Source organism: Orcinus orca, chromosome 8, assembly GCF_937001465.1.
Source record: "Orcinus orca chromosome 8, mOrcOrc1.1, whole genome shotgun sequence".
NCBI classification, from domain to species: domain Eukaryota; kingdom Metazoa; phylum Chordata; class Mammalia; order Artiodactyla; family Delphinidae; genus Orcinus; species Orcinus orca.
In genome coordinates, this window is record NC_064566.1 from 16,993,765 (window position 1) to 17,020,765 (window position 27,001).

The window sequence follows — 27,001 nt, forward strand, 5'->3', positions numbered from 1 at the left end:
CCCTTGTTGTTCAAGGGTCAACTGTAGTCTTAATTTACATGTCCCTAAGTACTGTGGGTTTTTGTGTGTGTGTTTTCAATTAAACTTTAATTTTGAGACGCATTGTAGAGTTCCATGAACTTGTAAGAAATAATAGAGATCCATGTATCCTTTATCCATTTTCCCCCAATGGTAACATCTTATAAAATTACAGTATAATTTCACAGTCAGGATGCTTGCATTAATTCAGTCAAGATACAAAATCTTCTATCATTCTAAGTCTCCTTCATGTTACACTTTTATAGCCACTTCCAGTTCTACCCCACAAACTTAACTCCTGGCAAACAGTAATCTGTTCTCCATTTTTAAGATTTTGTCATTTTTTTAAAAATAATTAATTAATTAATTTATTTATTTTGGCTGTGCCGGGTCTGAGTTGCGGCATGCGGGATCTTTAGTGGCGGCATGCAGATTCTTAGTTGCGGCAGGTGGACTTCATACTTGCGGCATGAGGACTTCTTAGTTGTGGCATGCGTGCACTATCTAGTTCCTTGACCAGGGATTGAACCGGGGCCCCCTGCATTGGGAGCGTGGAGTCTTTGCCACTGGACCACCAGGGAAGTCCCAATTTTGTCATTTTTAAGAATGTTATATAAATGGAGTCATACAGTATATAACCTTTTGGGATTGGTGTTTGGCATGGCCTGATTCTCTGGAGAATAGTGTGTATTTTTAGTACTATTTTCATTTCTTCTTCAAGTTACTTGTTTATAACATTTGTGTATTTTTTTCTCCTGAATTGTTTATATTTTACTTATTGATTTTTGAAGCTATTATATATTTTGTATGTTAATCTTTGTTTTGTTACAAATACTATAAATGTTTCCTCATTTGTCACTTGTCATTTAATTCTGTTTATAGTCTTTTGTGTTTAGAAATTTTACATGCTGAGAAAGTCAAGTTTGTTAATGCATCTTTCTCTGAAATTTCCATTTATTTTAGAATTTTATTTTATTTATTTTTTATAGCAGGGTCTTATTAGTTATTGATTTTATACATATTAGTGTATACATGTCAATCAAAATCTCCCAGTTCATCCCACCACCACCTCCCCACCACTTTTTCCCCTTGGTGTCCATATGTTTGTTTTCTACTTTGTCTCATATTCTGCCCTGCAAACCGGTTCATCTGTACCATTTTTCTAGGTTCCACATATATGTGTTAATATATGATATTTGTTTTTCTCTTTCTGGCTTACTTCACTCTGTATGACAGTCTCTAGATCTATCCATGTCTCTACAAATGACCCAATTATGACCCAATTTCGTTCTTTTTATGGCTGAGTAATATTCCATTGTATATATGTACCACATCTTTATCCATTCATCTGTTAATGGGCATTTAGGTTGCTTCCATGACCTGGCTATTGTAAATAATGCTGCAGTGAAATTGGGGTGCTTGTGTCTTTTTGAATTACAGTTTTCTCTGGGTATATGCCCAGTAGTGGGATTGCTGGGTCATATGGTAATTATATTTTTACTTTTTTTTTTTTTTTTTGCAGTACGTGGGCCTCTCACTGCCGTGGCCTCTCCCATTGCGGAGCACAGGCTCCGGACGTGCAGGCTCAGCGGCCATGGCTCACGGGCCCAGCCGCTCTGCGGCATGTGGGATCTTCCCAGACAGGGGCACGAACCTGTGTCCCCTGCGTCAGCAGGCGGACTCTCAACCACTGTGCCACCAGGGAAGCCCTACTTTTACTTTTTTAAGGAACCTCCATACTGTTCTCCATAGTGGCTGTATCAATTTACATTCCCAGGAAAAGTGCAAGAGGGTTCCCTTTTCTCCACACCCTCTCCAGCATTTGTTGTTTGTAGATTTTCTGTTGATGCCCATTCTAACTGGTGTGAGGTGATACCTCATTGTAGTTTTGATTTGCATTTCTCTAAAAATTAGTGATGTTGAGCAACTTTTCATGTGCTTCTTGGCCATCTGTATGTCTTCTTTGGAGAAATGTCTCTTTAGGTCTTCTGCCCATTTTTGGATTGGATTGTTTGTTTTTCTAACATTGAGCTTCATGAGCTGTTTATATATTTTGGAGATTAATACTTTGTCCATTGATTTGTTTGCAAATATTTTCTCCCATTCTGAGGGTTGTCTTTTCGTCTTGCTTGTAGTTTCCTTTGCTTTGCAAAAGCTTTTAAGTTTCATTAGGTCCCATTTGTTTATTTCTGTTTTTATTTCCTTTACTCTAGGAGTTGGATCAAAAAAGATCTTGCTGTGATTTATGTCAAAGAGTGTTCTTCCTATGTTTTCCTCTAATAGTTTTACAGTGTCCAGTCTTATATTTAGGTCTCTAATCCATTTTGAGTTTATTTTTGTGTATGGTGTTAGGGAGTGTTCTAATTTCATTCTTTTACATGTAACTGTCCAGTTTTCCCAGCACCACTTATTGAAGAGACTGTCTCTTATTCATTGTAGATCCTTGGCTCCTTTGTCATAGATTAGTTGACCATAGGTTTGTGGGTTTATCTTTGGGTTTTCTATCCTGTTCCATTGATCTGTATTTGTTTTTGTGCCAGTACCATACTGTCTTGATTACTGTAGCTTTGTAGTATAGTCTGAAGTCAGGGAGTCTGATTCCTCCAGCTCCATTTTTTTCCTTCAAGACTGCTTTGACTATTTGGGGTCTTTGTGTCACCATACAAATTTTAAGATTTTTCTAGTTCTGTAAAAAATGCCATTGGTAATTTGATAGGGATTGCATTGAACCTGTAGATTGCTTGGGTAGTGTAGTTATTTTCACAATATTGATTCTTCCAATACAGGAACATGGTATATCTCTCCATCTGTTGGTATCATCTTTAATTTCTTTCATCAGTCTTACAGTTTTCTGCATACAGGTCTTTTGTCTCCCTAGGTAGATTTATTCCTAGGTATTTTATTTTTGTTGCAATGGTAAATGGGAGTGTATCCTTAATTTCACTTTTAGACTTTTCATCAAGAGATTTCTGTGCATTAATTTTGTATCCTGCACCTTTACCAAATTCATTGATTAGCTCTAGGATTTTTCTGTTGGCATCTTCAGGATTCTCTATGTATAGTATCATGTCATCTGCAAAGAGTGACAGTTTTACTTCTTCTTTTCCAATTTGTATTCCTTTTATTTCTTTTTTTTCCTCTAATTGCCGTGGCTAGGACTTCCAAAACTATGTTAAATAATAGTGGCAAGAGTGGACATCCTTGTCTTGTTCCTGATCTTAGAGGAAATGCTTTCAGTTTTTCACCATTGAGAATGATGTTTGCTGTGGGTTTGTCATATATGGCCTTTATTATGTTGAGGTACGTTCCCTCTATGCCCACTTTCTGGAGAGTTTTTATCATAAACGGGTGTTGATTTTTGTCAAAAGTTTTTTCTGCATCTATTGAGATAATGATCATATGGTTTTTATTCTTCAGTTTGTTAATATGGTGTATCACATTGATTGATTTGCATGTATCGAAGAATCCTTGCATCCCTGGGATAAATCCCACTTGTTCATGGTGTATGTTCCTTTTAATATGTTGTTGGATTCTGTTTGCTAGTATTTTGTTGAGGATTTTTGCATCTATATTCATCAGTGATATTGGTCTGTAATTTTCTTTTTTTGTAGTATCTTTGTCTCATTTTGGTATCAGGGTGATGGTGGCCTCATAGATGAGTTTGGGAGTTTTCCTTCCTCTGTAATTTTTTGGAAGAGTTTGAGAAGGATGGGTGTTAGCTCTTCTCTAAATGTTTGATAGAATTCTCCTGTGAAGCCATCTGGTCCTGGACTTCTGTTTGTTGGAAGATTTTTAATCACAGTTTCAATTTCATTACTTGTGATTGGTCTGTTCATATTTTCTGTTTCTTCCTGGTTCAGTCTTGGAAGGTTATACCTTTAAGAATTTGTCCATTTCTTGCAGGTTGTCTATTTTATTGGCATAGAGTTGCTTGTAGTAGTCTCTTAGGATGCTTTGTATTTCTGCGGTGTCTGTTGTATCTTCTCCTTTTTCTTTTCTAATTTTATTGATTTGAGTCCTCTCCCTCCTTGATGAGTCTGGCTAATGGTTTATCAATTTTGTTTATCTTCTCAAAGAACCAGCTTTTAGTTTTATTGATCTTTGCTATTGTTTTCTTTGTTTCTGTTTCATTTATTTCTGCTCTGATCTTTATGATTTCTTTCCTTCTACTAACTTTGGGTTTTGTTTGTTCATCTTTCTCTAGTTCCTTTAGGTGTAAGGTTAGATTGTTTATTTGAGATTTTTCTTGTTTCTTGAGGTAGGCTTGTATTGCTATAAACTTCCGTCTTAGAACTGCTTTTGCTGCATCCCATAGGTTTTGGATCATCGTGTTTTCATTGTCATTTGTCTCTAGGTATTTTTTGATTTCCTCTTTGATTTCTTCAGTGATCTCTTGGTTAGTTAGTAACGTATTGTTTAGCCTCTGTGTGTTTGTGTGTTTTCCATTTTTTCCCATGTAGTTGATTTCTAATCTCCTAGCGTTGTGGTCAGAAAAGATGCTTGATATGATTTCAATTTTCTTAAATTTACTGAGGCTTGATTTGTGACGCAATATGTGGTCTGTCCTGGATAATGTTCCATGTGCACTTGAGAAGAAAGTGTAATCTGCTTTTTTTTTGATGTAATGTCCTACAAATATCAATTAAATCTGTCTGGTCTATTGTATCATTTAAAGCTTGTGTTTTCTTGATAGTTTTCTGTTTGGATGATCTGTCCATAGGTGTAATTGAGGTGTTAAAGTTCCCCAGTATTATTGTGTTACTGTCAATTTCCTCTTTTATCGCTGTTAGTATTTATTTGCCTTATGTATTGAGGTGGTCGTATGTTGGGTGCATAAATATTTACAATTCGTATATCTTCTTCGATCGATCCCTTGATCATTATATAGTGTCCTTCCTTGTCTTTTGTAACATTCTTTATTTTAAAATCAATTTTATCTGATATGAGTATTGGTACTCCAGCTTTCTTTTGATTTCCATTTGCATGGAATATCTTTTTCTATCCTCTCAATTTCAGTCTATATGTGTCCCTAGGTCTGAAGTGGGTCTCCTGTAAACAGCATATATATGGGTCTTGTTTTTGTATCCATTCAGCAAGACTGTGTCTTTTTGTTTGAGCATTTAGTCCATTCACTTTTAAGGTAATTATCGATATGTGTATTCCTATTATCATTTTCTTAATTGTTATGGGTTTGTTTTTGTGTTTCTTCTCTTGTGTTTCCACTTAGAGAAGTTCCTTTAGCATTTGTTGTAGAGCTGGTTTGGTGGTGCTGAATTCTCTTAGCTTTTGATTGTCTGTAAAACTTTTCATTTTTCCGTCGAATCTGAATGAGATTCTTGCAGGGTAGAGTAATCTTGGTTGTAGGTTCTTCCCTTTCATCACTTTAAGTATGTCATGCCACTCCCTTTTGGCTTGTAGAGTTTCTGCTCAGAAATCAGCTGTTAACCTTATGGGAGTTCCCTTGTATGTTATTTGTCGTTTTTCCCTTGCTGCTTTCAATAATTTTTCTTTGTTTTTAATTTTTGCCAATTTGATTACTATATGTGTGGGCATGTTTCTCCTTGGGTTTATCCTGCCTGGGACTCTCTGTGCTTCCTGTATCTTGGTGGCTATTTCCTTTCCCATGTTAGGAAAGTTTTCAACTATAATCTTTTCAAATATTTTCTTGAGTCCTTCCTCTCTCTCTTCTCCTTCTGGGACCCCTGTAATGCAAATGTTGTTGTGTTTAATGTTGTCCCAGACGTCTCTTTGGCTGTCTTCATTTCTTTTCATTCTTTTTTCTTTATTCTGTTCACAGTAGTGAATTCCACCATTCTGTCTTCCAGGTCACTTATTCGTTTTCTGCCTCAGTTTTTCTGCTATTGATTCCTTCTAGTGTATATTTCATTTCAGTTATTGTATTGTTCATCTCTGTTTGTTTGTTCTTTAATTCTTCTAGGTCTTTGTTAAACATTTCTTACATCTTCTCGATCTTTGCCTACATTCTTTTTCCAAGGTCCTGGATCATCTTCACTATCATTATTCTGAATTCTTTTTCTGGAAGGTTGCCTACCTCCACTTCGTTTAGTTTTTTTTCTGGGTTTTTATCCTATTCCTTCATCTGGTACATAGCCCTCTGCCTTTTCATCTTGTCTATCTTTCTGTGAATGTGGTTTTAGTTCCACAGGCTGCCAGGATTGTAGTTCTTCTTGCTTCTGTTGTCTCCCCTCTGGTGGGTGAGGCTATCTATCAGGAGACTTATGCAAGTTTCCTGATGGGAGGGACTGGTGGTTGGTAGAGCTAGCTGTTGCTCTGGTGGGCAGAGCTCAGTAAAACTTTAATCCACTTGTCTGCTGATGGATGGGGCTGGGTTCCTTCCCTATTGGTTGTTTGGCCTGAGGCAACTCAACACTGGAGCCTACCCGGGCTCTTTAGTGGGGCTAATGGTGGACCTGGGAGGGCTCATGCCAAGGAGTACTTCCCAGAACTTATGCTGCCAGTGTCCTTGTTCCCACGGTGAGCCACAGCCACCCCCGCCTCTGCATGAGACCCTCCAACACTAGCAGGTAGGTCTAGTTCAGTCTCCTATGGGATCACTGCTCCTTCCCCTGGGCCTGGATGTGAACACTACTTTGTGTGTGCCCTCCAAGAGTGGAGTGTCTGTCTCCCCAGTCCTGTCGAAGTCCTGCAATCAAATCCCTCTACCCTTCAAATTCTGATTCTCTAGATATTCCTCCTCCTGTTGCCGGACCTCCAGCTTGGAAAGCCTGACATGAGGTTCCCAACCTTCACTCCAGTGGGTGGACTTCTGTGATATAAATGTTCTCCAGTCTGTGAGTCACCCACCCAGCAGTAATGGGATTTGCTTTTATTGTGGTTGCACCCCTTCTACCATCTCATTGTGGCTTCTACTTTGTCTTTGGATGTGGGGTATCTTTTTTGGTGACTTCCAGTGTCTCCTGTTGATAATTGTTGCAGTTAGTTGTGATTCTGTTGCTTTCGCAAGAGGGAGTGAGAGCACGTCCTTCTACTCTGCCATCTTGAAACAATCTCTGAAATTTCCATTTTTATCTCCTAAAACAAGTCTTTCCTACCCCCACGTTTTGTGTGTGCATGTGTGTGTGTGTGTGTATATACACACATATATAAATGTAGCTAACTAAACAAATACATGTATATGTATCTTCTGTGTTTTATGCTTTTATACTTCATTTCAGGGATCACAAAACAGATTATGGTGTATTTGTTATGACCACCAATACTTTAAAAGGCAGTGTAAGAATGGACTAGGCAGTTATGCTCAAATATTATATAATCATTTTAGCATCTACTTTTTTTATACTAGGCTAATATCACAGGTCTGTATTAAAGGCATACCCCTTGCAAGCATTTGAGTTTGAACCTCTGTGGTTTTTTTTTTTAATGGTTAGCTGTTAATGTATCTTTAAGCTATTTGTTTTCCAAAAAGATAACCCATTTTCCCAACACAGTTTATACTATTTAATATACTTATCTTTTAACGTTAAGAAATTCAAGCTTAAGTATCTCTCATTATATTTGAGCTATTTCCTTCTGCGTTGGTGTCAGGACATATTGAAATATTTATAATAGTTTAAATTTCTCCTTACAACTGTTTCATAGTTACAGTAATATGGAGAGATAGCAGTTAGTCACAGTTGTGATATCTAGAGGAGAATACACTGAAGCTATAGAATGTCAGATTTGGGTATATTAGAGACAATTTTGTGGAAAGTTCAACCCTTGCAATTTGGGATTTTACTGAGAAAATTAGACCTAGTCAGAAATAAGATTAGATCTCAACTCCTCTGATGTCTAATCTGTATTTATTCCCAAGTTACCTGGACATTAACATCTGAGCAAGGACCTCAGGGAATAGGGTCAACTCCCTGCTAGAGTGACTCTTAGGATACTGGCAAAAGTGATGACTAATGGCCAGGGAAGTGGAAATACTTGAATTTCCCTGGAAAAGGGTTGAGGAAGAGACTGGTAGGAAAAAAGGGGAGGAAAAGAGATTGAGAGATGTCATCATACTCAAATTAGTGCATAATGTTGGGCTAGGAGACCCAGCAGAGGATTATGATCTGAGGTAGGGCCTGGGGACCTACCATTCACCAAGACATCAGGAATATGCTGGTGTGAAGTGCACCAGACTCACTAACTCACTAAGAAGTTCAGTGGTGGGTGGCTCTCCTCTGCAGGCCAAGGCTGACATGGCAGGTGTCACAAACTGGGCTCATTATTATCAACAGGACAATGGGCCCAAGTAATGGAGGTAGGGTGATGTTTAACTGCCTGAAGTCAGGAGATCACAATTATGATAACTGCTGGAAGGGTGGAAGGGCAGCAAATGGGGTTTGACTCAGAGAGGGTTATAGATACAGTTAAGGGAGCATGGTTCCCTAGGTGCAGAAGAGTCCGGCCAACCACAGTGCCTCTTAATATCTGTAGCCCCAAAAGCAGAAAGCTGAGGGTGTTTGCCCCCATAAAAAGTCAACAATCCCTTGCTCAGTCTCAGACTAAAGCCAATTTTTTATCTGGAACCATTGGCCCATGAGGTAGCCACGTCCTTCTGAGGAAGGACCTGAAGCACTGTGGCAAGTATATACTATTGTGATTCCTATATTCCTTCCCAAAAAGGAAATATCGCTATTACTCAGGTGACTGTAAACTGTGGAAAGGGCAATATCTATGTATTTCAAGGGTCCAGGCACAGGTCTGAATTGACATTGATACTTGAAAACTGAAAGCCTCATAACTGTCCCCTTAGTTGGAGTAGGGACTTACAGGGACCAGGTAATAAATGGAATCCTGGCTAAAGTCTGGCTCACAGTGTATCCACTGTATCTGTGGACAAGCCCTATGGTCATTTCCCCTGTAACCAAGTGTATATTGGAATTGATGTACTTGGCAGTTGGAACAACCCTCATATGAAGGCCCAGGTGATGACATCATAGTGGGGAAGGCCAAGTGGAAACCTCTGAACCTTCACCCCCTGGCCAAAGTAGTTCATAACAAACAAAGCAAAGCAATGTTGTATCTTTAGGCAGAGATTAGTGCCAGGTTTTAGACCTAAAGATTTAGGATGCTGGTTCCTGTCACATCTCTATTTGATTCACTGGTCTAACCCCTGCAGAAATGTAATGAATCCTAAAGGTTGACTATAGTGTTGACCACCACAGTCTTAATCAAGTTTCAGCCCTGATTACACCTGCTTTGTTGGACATGGTGTTATTGTTAGAGCAGATTAATAAGGCCTCAGGTACATGATATTGATTTGGTGAATGTGTTCTTTTCCATGTCCATTATAAGTAAGGATTAGAAACAATACATATTTATGGAAGAGAGACAAAATTATTAATTTACATTTTTGTCTCAGGGCTATGTTAACTTTCCTGCCCTCTGTCATAGAATAGTCTGAAGAGATCTGGATATCCCACAGAACGTTACACTGGTCCGTGGCATTGATGACATCATGATAATCAAAGAGGATGGGCAAGAGGTGGCTAGGATGCTAGATGCTTTTAGACTCATGCACTCCAGAGAGTGGGTAATAAACACTATGAAGGTTTAGGGACCTGCCATTTCAATGCAGTTTTTAGGGTTTTAGGGGTGAGGACCATCTGGGATGTCTGCTTCAATGTAAAAGAAAAATTGCTATGCCTTTTATTTCCTTCCACAAAGAGGTACCTGTTAAACCTCGTTGGGTTCTTTTTTTTTTAAATAAATTTATTTATTTTTGGCTGTGTTGGGTGTTTGTTGCTGCGCTCAGGCTTTCTCCAGTTGTGGTGAGCGGGGGCTACTCTTCATTGTGGTGTGCGGGCTTCTCATTGCGGTGGTTTCTCTTGTTGCAGAACACGGGTTCTAGGCTCATGGGCTTCAGTAGTTGTGGCACGTGGGCTCAGTAGTTGTGGCTCGCGGGCTCTAGAGCGCAGGCTCAATAGTTCTGGCACACGGGTTTAGTTGCTCCGTGGTTTGTGAGATCTTCCTGGACCAGGGCTCGAACCCGTGTCCCCTGCGTTGGCAGGTGGATTCTTAACCACTGCACCACCAGGGAAGCCCCTTTGTTGGGTTCTGAAGGCAACACATTAGACACCTTTTAGCTGGTGACATGGAGGGCTTCAAGCTTTGAGTGGTCCCTGGAGCAGGAAAGGGCTCTGCACCAGAGCCAGGCTGCAGTACAAAAAGCCATGCTGCTTGGACCATATGATCCAGCACAACCCATGATTTTGGAGGTGTTGGTGGTAAGAAAATTTGCAGTGTGGAGTTTTTTGGCAAGGCCCTCATGGAGAATCACAACACAGTCCCTGGGAGACTGGAGTAAGGTGATGACATTCTCAGCATAGAAATATATGCCTTTTTAGGAACAGTTTCCTGATAGAGGGCCCAGTAACACTTGGCCATGGGGCACCAAGTGACCAAATGGCTGGAACTGAGTTCGATTCTGTTGGACACGCCAGGTCAAAATTCAGATGGGCTAGCAGCAGTAACTCCTTGGATGGAAATGGTAAAGTATTGGGCCCAAGCAGGACCAGAAGGCCTGAATAATGTATACCAGCGCCCCATTCTTTATTCATGCTTATGTCCACGTGGGAGGTCTCAAAAGACCAGTTGAAGGAGGATGAAATACTCTGAGTTTGCTGTGTGGATGGGATCATTTAGTATTTGGGTTGAAATAGATGGTAACTGAAAATACATGGTAAGCCACATTACCATTATAGCTACATTCAGGGATAAGAATTTGATGGGAACCCCAATGCAGACCTGTGGCCCCATTTTATTCAGCTCTCTGATCTCTGGAACTGTTTTCTCACAAATTATAGTTGTTTAATCTGCTCCAAACTCTGATTCTTGCTTCTTCAGCTCAGTGAGAAGTCCATGTTCTACTTTGCTTCTACTCCCTGTACCCTGGTTCTGAAAGTGCTCCCAAATAGGAAGTTGCAGGAATATGGGCTCGGCTTCTCTATTTCCTTTCTCTCAGTGGTCACAATACTGTTCTGTTGTTCGATTCCTGAAAACAGTTGCATTATACAGTTTTTCCAGTTTTATCTCCGATATGGCAGAAAGGCAAGTTCAATTCTGGTCACTCCATCATCATTAGACCGGAAGCCCCTCTCTCCTCTGTTTTAAACTGAGTTAATATAAAGACATAGATGACTAGTCTGAAACAGTTCATGGCAGTCAGGTTTCAAATTTAGATCTAATTCACAATCCATTGTTATATTCAATACATCCAGGATGTCAGGTTTTTATATATACAATAAATTCTGTTTGATACATATACCATTTAGGCTTTTAATAATTTGTTTGATTACAAATACCATTTAGGCTTGTGGGGCAAGTTTGGGCTCATGGAAAAGTGTGCTGTACTCAGCTTTTGATGGCTGTCATGGTTATGCAAGGGGAATATCATGGCCAGAATGGTTTACTCTCTAAGCCCTGTATTAAACTGATGTTTTTAAGAAACCAGTAGAGAAGTGATTTGATAGAACTGAAGAGTCCTGACTTCAGTAAGTGATTTGGGATTCCCCTTGTGGGTTTCACCTCCTGTTTTTCCCATCATGAAGAAACACATGGATGTCTCCTGGATAGAGATGGTTTGAATTGAGTTGGCATGGGTGGGTGTGGGTCCATTTACTATCCTGGTAGATTTTTGGTTCACCCTTTGGTGCACTACACTCCTCAGTTCTCATCCTTGGCGTTTAATAATGGGTCTGAAGTGAGACAGTGTGGAAGTTCATATGTTAGACTGTATGGGTGACAAATGCCTGCAGTTTCCTTTGGGCCAGTTATATTTTACTGAAGGCTTCTATCCCTGAAAAATGAGAACCGAAGATCCAAACGGCTCAATTAGCAATTGTTTTAAGCATACATTTTTGGATCCAAGGATGTTTGGCTAATTTTACAGTTGGCTTATTTGGAGTCATTATTGAATGTCTCCTGCATGAATTATACTATATTCAAAATGTGAAAATTCTCATTTCGGCAGCAGCCACTCAAGTGAAAAAATGAAAATCCCCAAACAGAAAATTAGCAAACATTTGTTCTGTCATAGCTCAAACACGTGGTGTTCTTTTCCCCACCTGAAGAAAATTATCCTGGCCTCCTAGCCAATATATGCAACTATTTTACAACATCCCAGGGGAAAGGCACCCTGTGGCAACCAGTGAGCTGATTATTTAATCATAAAAGACAAGGGTTTAAATAAGAGAGATAAAAATGTCTTCAGGAGAGTCACTGGGGACACCAGGATTTAGCTCTCCACATAACTCAGCCCTGATCACTATTCTGAACATCACTGATTCTGGAAAGCTGGGAATGGAAGGAGGCACAGTTGAATGCAGCTTGGTGGAGACCCCCCCCCCACCCGCCAGGAGAGCTGCCCTCCCATCTCAGCATCACATTTTGTTCAGTGAGTTGATATTATGCAAGTTGAACCAAATGTATAGACCAGGGGAAACTTCTAAATATCAGACCTTCTCCCCCCGCCCCCTTTTCATCCCTGGGAGGCAGCTAAGGGTTGGTGCTGATGGGAGGAGATAAGGAGAAATAGTTAGGATCTAGTGAGTCCCTGTTCCCTTCCCACTGCCAGAGTCTCCCAACTATGGAGTGGGGATTGATAGAAACCGCAGCGAGGTTTGGGGAGGGGGGAATTTGTGGGCAGAAAGGACCGGTGTTCAGTCCCTGAGTGAGGCCCAGGAGAGTGAGCGAAGTCCTCTGAGATGGCAGTCGTTTATGGAAATGGCAGTGTGCCGGGTCTAGGAATTAGAGGGACGAGGGCAGCCCCCTGAGCCTTTCACATGCCCAGACATTCTCATGGGGCAGGGGCAAGAAGGTAGCCCAGAGAGGCTGGCAGCCCTGAAGGAGCCTAAACAAGGAAGAGGCAGCATGGCCTCCGTCAGGGATCTGATGACTGGAGGGCATGGTAGGACTGTGGACATCAGCACCAGATGCAGCAGGATGTGCAGATTGTGGGGACAAGTTACATATTAGTGGAAGGCCACAGAGGTCCTAGGATGGCTGTGGACCTGCTGTCTTACCCTAGCACTGCTTGATGCTAACAAAGACCTTCCTCTGGCCGGCCCTTTATAGGGCTGAAAATCTTGAACTTCCCCATCTAAAACCTATGTTGACTGAATTTGCCCGACATAGACTGAGTTCACCTGGAAATACTAGGTAAAATTTCTATTATTAGGTAGAAAAGTTGCTATTTCAGACAGATACTAAGTTCCGTGGTAAGGAAAGTATAAGAAAATTGAACTTTTTATATTTGTATTTGCGGCTTTTGAAATTCATAACAATTTTCACTAGGTTTAATATCCAGACTGTGTTTTTCCCATGGAAAACTTCAGCCTTATTCAGAAAGCTAAATTGGCTACATCCCTCTAAAACCCTTCCTCTGGTTTCTGCCCCAAGGTGGCAGTGTAAATTCTTTTACCTACTGAGGGACACCGAGATTCAAATTATTCTTTTTATGGTGCTTATCACGTCTCATCTTTTACTGTAGTTATTTATAAATATGGTAAATACATTATTTGTGTATTATAATAAGGATACTTATTCAGAGAGGTTAGGTTATTGATAAATAGTGAATTTCAATTCACATCTTCAGGATTTTTTGGTTTCAAATACTCTTTTTTTTAAAGATTTTTTTTTTGATGTGGACCATTTTAATTTTAACATCTTTATTGGAGTATAATTGCTTTACAGTGGTGTGTTAGTTTCTACTTTATAGCAAAGTGAATCAGCTATACATATATCCCCATATCTCCTCCTTCTTGCGTCTCCCTCCCACTCTCCCTATCCCACCCCTCTAGAGAAGAACCGAGCTGATTTCCCTGTGCTATGCAGCTGCTTCCCACTAGCTATCTATTTTACATTTGGTAGTATATATAAGTCCATGACACGCTCTCACTTCGTGCCAGCTTACCCTTCCCTCTCCCCATATCCTCGAGTCCATCTCTACATTTGCTTCTTTATTCCTGTCCTGCCCCTAGGTTCTTCTGAACCTTTTTTTTTTTTTTTTTTAGATTCTGTATATATGTGTTAGCATACGGTATTTGTTTTTCTCTTTCTGACTTACTTCACTCTGTATGACAGGCCCTAGGTCCATCCACCTTACTAAAAATAGCTCAGTTTCGTTCCTTTTTATGGCTGAGTAATATTCCATTGTATATATGTGCCACATCTTCTTTATCTATTCATCTGTTGATGGACACTTAGGTTGGTTCCATGTTCTGGCTATTGTAAATAGAGCTGCAATGAACATTGTGGTACATGACTCTTTGAATTATGGTTTTCTCAGGGTATATGCCCAGTAGTGGGATTGCTGGGTTATACGGTAACTCTATACTTAGTTTTTTAAGGAACCTCCATACTGTTCTCCATAGTGGCTGTATCAATTTACATTCCCACCAACAGTGCAAGAGGGTTCCCTTTACTCCATACCCCCTCCAGCATTATTGTTTGTAGATTTTTTGATGATGGCCATTCTGACTGGTGTGAGGTGATACCTCATTGTAGTTTGATTTGCATTTCTCTAATGATTAGTGATATTGAGCATTCTTTCATGTGCCTGTTGGCTATCTGTATATCTTCTTTGGAGAAATGTCTATTTAGGTCCACTGCCCATTTTTGGATTGGGTTGTTTGTTTTTTTGATATTTAGTTGCATGAGCTGCTGGTATATTATGGAGATTAATCCTTTGTCAGTTGCTTCATTTGCAAATATTTTCTCCCATTCTGAGACGTTGTCTTTTCATCTTGTTTATGGTTTCCTTTGCTGTGCAAAAGCTGTTAAGTTTCATTAGGTCCCATTTGTTTATTTTTTTTTTATTTCCATTTGTCTAGGAGGTGGATCAAAAAGGATCTTGCTGTGATTTATGTCACAGAGTGTTCTGCCTACGTTTTCCTCTAAGGAAAAACTCTAAGAGTTTTATAGTGTCTGGCATTACATTTAAGTCTTCAATCCATTCTGAGTTTATTTTTGTGTGTGGTGTTAGAGAGTGTTCTAATTTTATTCTTTTACATGTAGCTGTCCAGTTTTCCCAGCACCACTTATTGAAGAGGCTGTCTTTTCTCCATTATACATTCTTGCCTCCTTTATCAAAAAAAAGGTGACCATATGTGTGTGGGTTTATCTCCGGGCTTTCTATCCTGTTCCATTGATCTGTATTTCTGTTTTTGTGCCAGTACCATACTGTCTTGATTACTATAGCTTTTTAGTATAGTCTGAAGTATGGGAGCCTGACTTCTCCAGCTCCGTTTTTCTTTCCCAAGATTGCTTTGGTTATTTGGGGTCCTTTGTGTTTCCATACAAATTGTGAAATTTTTTGTTCTAGTTCTGTCAAAAATGCCATTGGTGGTCTGATAGGGATTGCATTGAATCTGTAGATTGCTTTGGGTAGTATAGTCATTTTCACATTGTTGATTCTTCCAATCCAAGAACATGGTATATCTCTCCATCTGTTTGTTTCGTCTTTAATTTCTTTCATAAGTGTCTTATAGTTTTCTGCATACAGGATTTTTGTCTCCTTAGGTAGGCTTATTCCTAGGTATTTTATTCTTTTTGTTGCAGTGGTAAATGGGAGTGTTTCCTTAATTTCTCTTTCAGATTTTTCATCATTAGTGTATAGGAATGCAAGAGATTTCTGTGCATTAATTTTGTATCCTGCTACTTTACAAAATTCATTGATTAGCTCTAGTAGTTTTCTGGTTATATCTTTAGGATTCTCTAGGTATAGTATGTCATCTGCAAACAGTGACAGCTTTACTTCTTCTTTTCCAATTTGGATTCCTTTTATTTCTTTTTCTTCTCTGATTGCTGTGTCTAAAACTTCCAAAACTATGTTGAATAATAGTGGCTAGAGTGGGGCAACATTGTCTTGTTCCTGATCTTAGGGGAAATGGTTTCAGTTTTTTGCCATTGAGAACAATGTTGGCTGTGGGTTTGTCATATATGGCCTTTATTATGTTGAGGTAAGTTCCCTCTATGCCTACTTTCTAGAGGGTTTTTATCATAAATGGGTGTTGAATTTTGTTGAAAGCTTTTTCTGCATCTATCGAGATGATCATATGGTTTTTATTCTTCAATTTGTTAATATGGTTTATCACATTGATTGATTTGCGTATATTAAAGAATCCTTGCATTCCTGGGATAAACCCCATACATCATGGTGTATGATCCTTTTAATGTGCTGTTGGATTTTGTTTCCTAGTATTCTGTTGAGGATTTTTGCATCTATGTTCATCAGTGATATTGGCCTGTAGTTTTCTTTCTTTGTGACATATTTGTCTGGTTTTGGTATCAGGGTGATGGTGGCCTCATAGAATGAGTTTGGAAGTGTTCCTCCCTTTGCTGTATTTTGGAAGAGTTTGACAAGGATAGGTGTTAGCTCTTGTCTAAATGTTTGATAGATTTCGCCTGTGAAGCCATCTGGTCCTGGGCTTTTGTTTGTTGGAAGATTTTTAATCATAGTCTCAATCAGTGCTTGTGATTGGTCTGTTTATATTTTCTATTTCTTCCTGGTTCAATCTTGGAAGCTTGTGCTTTTCTAAGAATGTGTCCATTTCTTCCAGGTTGTCCATTTTATTGGCATAGAGTTGCTTGCAGGAATTTCTCATGATTCTTTGTATTTCTACAGTGTCAGTTGTTACTTCTCCTTTTTCATTTCTAATTCTATTGATTTGAGTCATCTCCCTTTTTTTTCTTGATGAGTCTGGCTAATGGTTTATCTGTTTGGTTTATCTTTAGTTTTATTGATTTTTGCTATTGTTTTCTTCATTTCTTTTTCATTTTTTTCTGATCTGATCTTTATGATTTCTTTCCTTGTGCTAACTTTGGGGTTTTTTTTGTTCTTCTTTCTCTAATTGCTGTAGGTGTAAGGTTAGGTTGTTTATTTGAGATGTTTCTTGTTTCTTGAGGTAGGATTGTATTGCTGTAAACGCCCTTCTTAGAACTGCTTTTGCTGCATCCCATAGGTTTTGGGTCATCGTGTTTTCACTGTCATTTGTTTCTAGGTAATTTTTGATATCCTCTTTGATTTCTTCAGTGATTTCTTGGTTATTAAGTAATGTATTGTTTAGCCCCCATGTGTTTGTAATTTTTTCCTGTAATTGATATCTAGTCTCATAGTGTTGTGGTCCGAAAAGATACTTGATACGATTTCAATTTTCTTAAATTTACCAAGGCTTGATTTGTGACCTAACATATGATCTATCCTGTAGAATGTTCCATGAACACTTGAGACAAACCTGTATTCTGTTGTTTTTGAATGGAATGTCCTATAAATCTCAATTAAGTCCATCTTGTTTAATGTGCCATTTAATGCTTGTGTTTCCTTATTTGTTTTCAATTTGGATACCTGTCCATTGATGAAAGTGGGGTGTTAAAGTCCCCTATTGTGATTGTGTTACTGTCGATTTCCCCTTTTATGGCTGTTAGCATTTGCCCTACGTATTGAGGTGCTCCTATGTTGGGTGCATATATATTTACAATTGTTATCTCTTCTTCTTGGATTGATCGCTTGGTCATTATATAGTGCCCTTCTTTGTCTCTTGTAAGAGTCTTTATTTTAAAGTCTATTTTGTCTGATATGAGAATTGCTACTCCAGCTTTCTTTTGATTTCCATTTGCATGGAATATCTTTTTCCATCACCTCACTTTCAGTCTGTATGTGTCCCTAGGTCTGAAGTGGGTCTCTTGTAGACAGCATATATATGGGTCTTGTTTTTGTATCTATTCAGCCAGTCTGTGTCTTTTGTTTGGAGCATTTAATCCATTTACATTTAAGGTAATTATCAGTATGTATGTTCCTATTACCATTTTCTTAATTGTTTTGGGTTTGTTAATGTCGGTCTTTTCCCTCTCTTGTGTTTCCTGCCTAGAGAATTTCCTTTAACATTTGTTGTAAAGCTGGTTTGGTGGTGCTGAATTCTCTTAGCTTTTGCTTGTCTGTAAAGGTTTTAATTTCTCCCTCGAATCTGAATGAGATCCTTCCTGGGTAGAGTAACTTGGTTGTAGGTTTTTCCTTTTCATCACTTTAAATATGTCCTGCCAGTCCCTTCTGGCTTGCAGAGTTTCTGCTGAAAGATCAGCTATTAACCTTACGGGGATTCCCTGTATGTTATTTTGTTGCTTCTCCCTTTCTGCTTTTAATATATTTTCATTGTATTTAATTTTTGATAATTTTATTAATATGTGTCCTGATGTGTTTCTCCTTGGATTTATCCTGTATGGCCGTGTCTGTGCTTCCTGGATTTGATGAACTATTTTCTTTCCCATATTAGGGAAGTTTTCAACTATAATCTCTTGAAATATTTTCTCAGTCACTTTCTTTTTCTCTTCTGCTTCTGGGACCCCTATAATTCGAATGTTGAGACCTCTCAGAGGTCTCTGAGAGTGTCCTCAATTCTTTTCATTCTTTTTTCTTTATTCTGCTCTGCAGTAGTTTCCACTCTTTTATCGTCCAGGTCACTTATCCGTTCTTCTGCCTCAGTTATTCTGCTATTGATTCTTTCCAGAGAATTTTTAATTTCATTTATTTTGTTGTTCATCATTGTTTGCTTGCTCTTTAGTTCTTGTAGGTCCTTGTTAAACGTTTCTTGTATTTTGTCCATTCTATTCACAAGAGTTTGCATCATCTTTACTATCATTATTCTGAATTATTTTTCAAGTAGACTGCCTATTTCCTCTTCATTTGTTTGGTCTGGTGGGTTTTTACCTTGCTCCTTCATCTGCTGTGTGTTTTTCTGTCTTCTCATTTTGCTTATCTTACTGTGTTTGGGGTCTCCTTTTCTCAAGCTGCAGGTTCATAGTTCCCGTTGTTTTTGGTGTCTGTCCCCAGTGGCTAAGGTTGGTTCAGTGGGTTGTGTAGGCTTCCTGTTGGAGGGGACTAGTGCCTGTGTTCTGGTGGATGCCGCTGGATCTTGTCTTTCTGGTGGGTAGGACCGCATGCCGGTGGTGTGTTTTGGCGTATCTGTGACCGTATTATGATTTTAGGCAGCCAGTCTGCTAATGGGTGGGGTTATGTTCCTGTCTTGCTGGTTGTTTGGCATAGGTGTCCAGCACTGTAGCTTGCTGGTCGTTGAGTGGAGCTGGGTCTTATCATTGAGATGGAAATCTCTGGGATAGCTTGTGCTGTTTGTTATTACATGGAACCAGGAGGTCTCTGGTGGACCAATGTTCTGAACTTGGCTCTCCCACCTCAGAGGTACAGGCCTGACCCCCGGCCGGAGTGCCAAGACCCTGTCAGCCACACAGCTCAGAAGAAAAGAGAGGAAAAAAGAAAGAAAGAAAGAAAAAATAATAATAAAATAAAGTTATTAAAATAAAAAATTATTATTAAAAATTAAAAAGTTATAAAAAAAGAAAGAGGAGAGCTACCAAACCAAAAAATAAATCCACCCATGATAACAAGTGTTAAAAACTATACTAAAAAAAAGGAAACAAAACAAAAACAAAAAAAGAGACAGAACCCTAGGACAAATGGTAAAAGCAAAGCTATACAGACAGAATCACACAAAGAAGCATACACACACTCACAAAAAGAGAAAAAGGAAAAAAATATATATGTTGTTGCTTCCAAAGTCCACCTCCTCAATTTGGGATGATTCGTTGTCTATTCAGGTATTCCACAGATGCAGGTACCTCAAGTTGACTGTGGAGGTTCAGTCCGCTGCTCCTGAGGCTGCACAGAGAGATTCCCCTTTCTCTTCTCTGTTCGCACAGCTCCCGGGCTTCAGCATTGGATTTGGCCCCGCCTCTGCGTGTAGGTCTCCTGAGGGCATCTGTTCTTCACTCAGACAGGACGGGGTTAAAGGAGCAGCTGATTAGGGGGCTCTGGCTCACTCAGGCCGGGGAGAGGGAGGGGTACGGTATGCCGGCTGAACCTAAGGCGGCAGAGGCCGGCATGACGTTGCAACAGCCTGAGGCACACCATGTGTTCTCCCGGGGAAGTTGTCCCTGCGTCACGGGACACTGGCAGTGGCGGGCTGCACAGGCTCCCGGGAGGGGAGGTGTGGAGAGTGACCTGTGCTCGCACGCAGGCTTCTTGGTGGCTGCAGCAGCATCCTTAGCGTCTCATGCCCGTCTCTGGCGTCCGCGCTGATAACCACTGCTCACACCCGTCTCTGGAGCTCGTTTAGGCGGTGCTCTGAATCCCCTCTCCTCGCGCACCCCAAAACAATGGTCTCTTGCCTCTTAGGCAGGTCTAGGCTTTTTCTGGGACTCCCTCTTGTCTAGCTGTGGTACACTGGCCCCTTCAGGCTCTGTTCACACAGCCAACCCCAGTCCTCTCCCTGGGATCTGACCTACGAAGCCTGAGCCTCAGCTCCCAGCCCCCACCTGCCCCAGCAGGTGAGCAGACAAGCCTCTTGGGCTGGTGGGTGCTGGTCAGCACCCATCCTCTGTGCGGGAATCTCTCTGCTTTGCCCTCTGCACCCCTGTTGCTGCGCTCTCCTCCAAGGCTCTGAAGCTTCCCCCCCCGGCCACCACCCATCTCCACCAGTGAAGGGGTTTAGTGTGTGGAAACTTTCCCTCCTTCACAGCTCCCTCTCAGAGGTGCACGTCCCAATTCTTTTGTCTCTGTTTTTTCTTTTGCCCTACCCAGTTACGTGGGGAGTTTCTTGCCTTTTGGGAAGTCTGAGGTCTTTTGCCAGCATTCAGTAGGTGTTCTGTAGGAGTTGTTCCACAGTTAGATGTATTTCTGATGTACTTGTGGGGAGGAAGGCGATCTCCATGTCTCAGTCCTCCACCTCTTGAAGGTCTCCCTGATGTGGACCATTTTTAAAGTCTTTATTTAATTTGTTACAATATTGCCTCTGTTTTATGTTTTTGGGGGTTTTTTTTGGCCCCGAGGCATGTGGGATCTTGGCTCCCTGATCATGGATCAGACCTGTACCCTGGCATTGAAAGGCAAAGTCTTAACTACTGGCCTACCAGGGAAGTCCCTCAAATACTCTATTTTTGTTGTTTCCTTTCAGTGGTTCTCAATCCTGGTGTGTATTAGAACCACTCTAGATTCTTTTAAAAAAGTACCAAATGTCCTGGCCCTATCTGGAACCAAGTAAGTCAGTATCCCAGGACAGAATTAATATTCTTCCCTCCTCCTCTCTCTCTTTCCTTTCCTTTATTTCTTCCTCTCTTCCTTTGTCTCTTCTTTAATGCACAAGGCCTCCCTCCCTATTTCTCTCTCTCTTGTGTGTCCAGGAGATACATCCCACTGCCTCCTTCAACAGCTCTTTCCCTTGTTTGTTCCTGTGACTGCCATGCAGCCTAAAGCTGCCTCCATCAGCTTTTTAGGTAAACCAAGGACAAGATAGCTAGCGAATAATCCAGTTTAAGCCACTGGCAATATTGGGTCCCATTTGATAGAGGCACTTCTGGGTAATTGATTTTCAACTCTTTTGTTCCCTTATTACACGATGAAACCAAAGGTAGAGGAAGAACAATGTTTCTGAATAATGAATAAAAATATTAGATGAGGGAGTAAGCAAGCTACAAACTTCTAATGATTGTCACCCTGGAGGCCGCAAGGAGGGAAGCTGTTGTTCGTCTATATTGACCCTAGTGGATGCACCAGAGGACTCTACTGCCCCAACGTCCTGTCTGGCAGCTGATAATTAATAAAAGTAATCTACAAACATTACCATTCAGGGATTGTTTTATCTGATGACTATATTTCTAGTGAAGGGGTCAAGAACTATATCATTTGGAAGGAACATCAAAAAGGCCTATGGTTTGTCTCTGAGTAGGCAGAAAATAGTGCTGGACTGGCAGGATCTCTCTGCACACTGAGCTTTTGTGTCTTTAATATGACTTGTTTCTAACTTCCAGAGTTGCTATACAAGTGTGTGTGGGGGACCAGTGCATATGGGATGAGCTAGAGGGGGGTGCTGAGCAGCAAAGGAAGGAGGGAATGACAGCAGATGAATGGTCACCATCTGACGATGAGCTCTATCCCTCTTGCCCCTCTATTTCTTACAGCCATCCCTTCCCTTACTGTCCCAGAACTCTACGTCTTGGGAATATAGAGCTTATTTGTTAGCACTTTGTTGACAGTCTCTCTCCTGGGCCCTGGAGCCTGGGTGTGCTTTTCTAGGAGTTGTGGGTCAGGGTGTCATTGCTTGATTTCAGGTCCAATCTTGTCTGCCTTACATATTAGCCTTGTACCTTTGAACAAATCATTTCCCACCTGTAAATCTCAGTTTCCTCAGTTATCCGGTCAGGATGATAATAATGGCTCTCTGACTTTGTGACCTGGGAACTCTGTTTTCACCTTTGCCATTGGAGCAAAGCCTCATTTTCTTGGTCTGTGTGAGATTCTGGTTGCAGACTGCACTGAAGTGCATGGTGTCAAATTCTTCCACGAAGCTTTTCATTCTTAGAATCATCTTGATGTAGATCAAATTCTTGCTGTGGTCTCATGTTTCATATTATTCCACATACATGTAGAGTTTTTATGTTAAAAATATTCATATTTTATGAAAGAAAAAAGGATCTCAACCCCATTGGAATGTTATTACCATTTGTACCAACTTGTTCAACCTCTAAATAAGCGGCAAAATTGTGACTATGGATGCTGCTACTAGCACCAAATATTTCTGTTTTACTAGGGTAAAGCTGGAGTTTCTAGGGCTTATAGTAGATAGTTATGAATATATATATATATTTATGTTACCAGACTGATGCTGGATGTTATGTTTCCAACTATAGATACACTACAGATTATACCTTATTTTAATGAAACTGAATGGTCACATTCTATTCTTTTCTGCTTCAAGAAAACCTTTTGCAGTCAATTATGTGGATAAACAGCATGGCTTGAAAATTTGTAGGGTGGGAGAGAATGCATTGAAATCATCCTGCACAGAATGAGATGCTCAGTACATGGTAGGTATGATGATGATTATTAAGCACAAACATATACTCAGTGCCAGCTCTGTGCCTAGGACTGGTTAGTTCCTGGGAATAGGAGTGGATATCTTCCCTATCCTCAGGGAATTTAAAGACTGCTTTATTTATTAAATGGCTTTAAGCCCCTTTTTTGTTACATGCCTGCCTGTGGGGACAACCTCTTTATTGGCTTAGAGTGGGTGCCTAGCCTGAAGTTGAGTTAGACCCTGTGTTATCTTGTCCTCCAGCCCATCTTCCTCCTGTCCCAGGGCACCCATGCCCTAGACAGTTTACTGGGCTTCTCAGCTGCAGTGCAGCAACTGGTCTCTTAAAAACTAGGTTTCAAAACTTCCTCTTTTACTATAATATTTCCCAATTAAAATTCATATACTGAAATCAGTAGCTTTATCTAAGTAGCAGGAAAATAATCTTATTGAACAAATTCATCTTAAGAATTTACTAAAGGAGCAGGAAGGGGAGATTGCTCAGTTTCTATAATATATTCATTTCTTTTTTAATTAGGTTATTCAACAATCATTTACTGACCCCGACAGATAGTAGAGATACAAAATAAGACAGTAGTTTCTGATTTCAAGTAATTTACATTTAAAAGCTTTCAAGACCTTTTTGGGCTATGTCAGAGAACCACAAAATGATTACTTTCTCCCTGCTCAAGCCAGTTCATCTCTGGATATTTCAAACATGGTAATTTCATAAATGAACTTATATGTTTTATATATCATAAATTATATATTATATAATTTTATGAACAAGTTGTATATTTTCTGTGTCCATCCTAGCAAAGTGACCTTAAATCCATCCATAATGGATATAAAAATAAATATTACCTATATTTAAATTTACCCCAAATATCCATATAAAAGACTTCCTTTTTTTCTATGCCCTCAAAATCTTTGGAAATTCTTTATCTTAAAGTGTGGCCTACTCATCTATATGAGCAATTCAAAAAATCCATGTTAACTAAAAATAAAAAACCCAAATTTCAGGTAGAATGGGGAATGTGTATTTGAGTCCTCAGATGGGAGAGTGATGGAAATAGAAGAAATTCTCAAGGATGGTTGTGGTTAAGAGCTCAAGCTTTGGAGTCACAGGCAAGGATTATCTCCCACTCCATCACTAAATCATTGTGTGATCTCTGACAATTGGATTGACCCCTTTGAACTTAGAACTTGTTAAATAGGGGCTATAATATCTACCTCAAAGGATTGTATTAAGTGTGAAATGCTTGTAAAACATTTAGTACAATGCTTGGCATGTGGAAAGTGCCCCATAAATGTTTACTTTCCCATTTTATGGATGAGGAGACTGAGAACAAGAGAGGCTGATTACCTGCCTGAGATCACACAGCAAGCCAGTGGCACAAAGCCTACAGTCCTTTTTTATACTGATACATACAGAGACAGTTTCACTATTTCTTAAGTCAGGTACTGTTCCTGGACTCTTGAGCCTACACAAAGATCCCTGGGACTTTTGAACCTGCCTTGAACCTAGACAGTGTTCCCTTAGTGCTTGTGTGTTTGGGTGTTTCTGTATATGTATGAGTGTGTCTGTGTCTGTGTTCACAGATGCCCATGATTCTGGTTCCAACCCTTCAATCCCTCCTAGGGGAGGGCAGGGGCTCTTTGTTCTGTAGGGACTTTTTGACAGAATTAAAGTCCTTCTGCTTAAGGAAAAGAACAGACAAATTTAGACTTGGCTCTTTCTTAATCATTTGAATTCAGAGGCTTGATTAATGCTTTCTGCATAGACCTTTCAGAAGGATGTTTCAGGGTCTGAGAGACTTACAGGAAGACTCACGGGAGTTTTTCCTATAGATCAGTGATTCTCAAACTTGACCCTGGCATAGAATCACAGACAGGGCTTTTTAAATCACAGATCACTGGGCCCCAGCCTCCCCAAGTTTCTGATTTAGCAGGTCTGCAACAAAACTCTAGAATATGCATTTCTAGTAAGTTCCCAAGTGATGCTGATGCTGCTTGGCTGGTGACCGCACTTTTAAAACCATTGCTTAGATCTTTACCAAAGAGTACTTCCCAGCCTGAAGAATGGTGACACTGGGCAAGGAGAGCTCAGCAGATTTAGTGTTTTCAGAATGAATTCAACTGTTCAGAAAGTGCCAACAAAAAGGAGAAATACTTCTTTATAGATGGGTTCACGTACTAGGATAAATCATATGATGATTTACTCTTTGTGACTAGTGACACCTTCATTGAAAACCAGAAGAGTTATTTATCAGATGTAGGAAATTCAAATCCCATTTACAAAGGATAGACTTTCTTTAGACTGTTAGGAAGGGCATGAACTTTAGCCTTCCGGGCTCAAATTGTGGTCTACAATTTATTTGCTTCAAAACCTTGAACAAAGTTAGTTAATTTCTCTAAGCTCAACTATAAAATGGACATATTAAAACCTAATCTTGAAAGACTGTTGTGAGGGCTTAACTAAGTGCTTGGCTGACAGTAGGAATTGAAGCATATATTTATGGTATTATTCAAAAAAGTGGTAGTTTTCCTGTTACTTGACTTCAGAGTGCTGAATCAGAGAATATGAGCCCATAAATGTCTCTAAACTAAACCTCTAGATACCTTTTCCCTTCAGGCTATCACTGCAACTAAAATTCATACAATTCTATTTAAAAATCTTCATTGATTTAATGTCAAGTTAAATAGGATTAGTGGTTCTATACTTCATTCAACTCAGTGTGCACATGTTGTAGGCAAACACGTCCAAAAGAGTTAATTCTACCGAAAAGTGTTGTTTGATCATTCAAAGATATGAAAACCACTGGTTGACCAATTGTTGACATTTTTGAGGGCTACAAAAATAAAACAAAACAAACAAAAAACAAAATATTGGCTGAGAGTTAGAAAATTATTTGTAGGATTATATATAAAATGTTTTCTGTAATTTATTGACAATTTATGGCGTTTTCAAGATCACTTTTGCTTACATAGATTTTATCTAACATGGTAACCTCAGTACCTGATGACTATGTAAGAGGCAACTCTGCCCAACTTCGCTGACTCCATAGTTTGCTATTTAAAGCTGGTTTTCATGAATCGATGGTTAATGTGTGTATATAACTTTCATGATTGGGTAAACAATCACATGACTTAAATGATCAGTGCTTTCTCTGATTTTTAAGACTTCATTATTCTTAGAATCATGTCAGGGTCAGTGTAGAGAAATGACATTGAACTTATTATTTATTCCTAATTAGGTGACCCCTTGTGGAGGACTGTAACTTCACTGGATAATTGATTCTATTTGACAACCAGACAATGTGACTCTACTCTCATTCGTCTGTGACTGAATGGGTTTCAGCAATAGTCATAGACTATCAAGATTGGAAAAGATAACAAAACTAAGTTGTCACCCTGGTTAACCTCTAGAGGAAGCTCAAAACGTCACTGCCCCCTTCACCCCATACATTCAAAGATGAGCAAGTTGCAAGTAAAGGAATAAAAAGAGAAAATCTTTAAGTGGAGAAACAAAAGAGTTTTATCTAAAACATGAATGTGACTCTTTCTGCTCTTTCATAAGTTTCCTATAGTTGGGTAGTTTAGCATTTTCTCCAATAGAACAGGAAATTTTCTCCAATAGAACAGGGAATGGTTCTCTTAAGCCCATCTATTTCAGGTCTTGACTTTCTTATTTAGACTCATTTTATGTAATCCTTTCAATATCTAAGTGCTGAGGTCCAGGAAGGCCACACCAATGTGTGATTCTGGAGGAGAGAGGCCAAGGAGAAGACTGCTTGACTCCCCTAGAATGTACATCATGTGACACAACAAGTGAAAAAGCTAAATAGAATACCAGCAGCTGATATGGGGCCAAGGCTCATCCAATAATGGTGGGCATCCATTGGGGCATATATACCACTTGAGAAGCTTCTGTAGTTGCTGGTAACATAATATGGATTCTGGAGGCCAATAATGTCCTCCAATCTCTATGTCTTATTAGAAGTAGGGCTTATCAATAAAAATATTACGTCACTCTCACATGGTGCATTTGCCAACGTTAAAACGTGCTTTAAAATACATTTAAATGACGTATAAGATATACAAATTTA

At 39.7% G+C, this 27,001-nt stretch overlaps 1 pseudogene; it reads left to right on the plus strand.

The window, feature by feature from the left end:
* LOC101286936 (endoplasmic reticulum mannosyl-oligosaccharide 1,2-alpha-mannosidase-like) overlaps positions 1 to 27,001 on the plus strand; it is a 497,816-nt pseudogene that overhangs the window by 215,570 nt on the left and 255,245 nt on the right.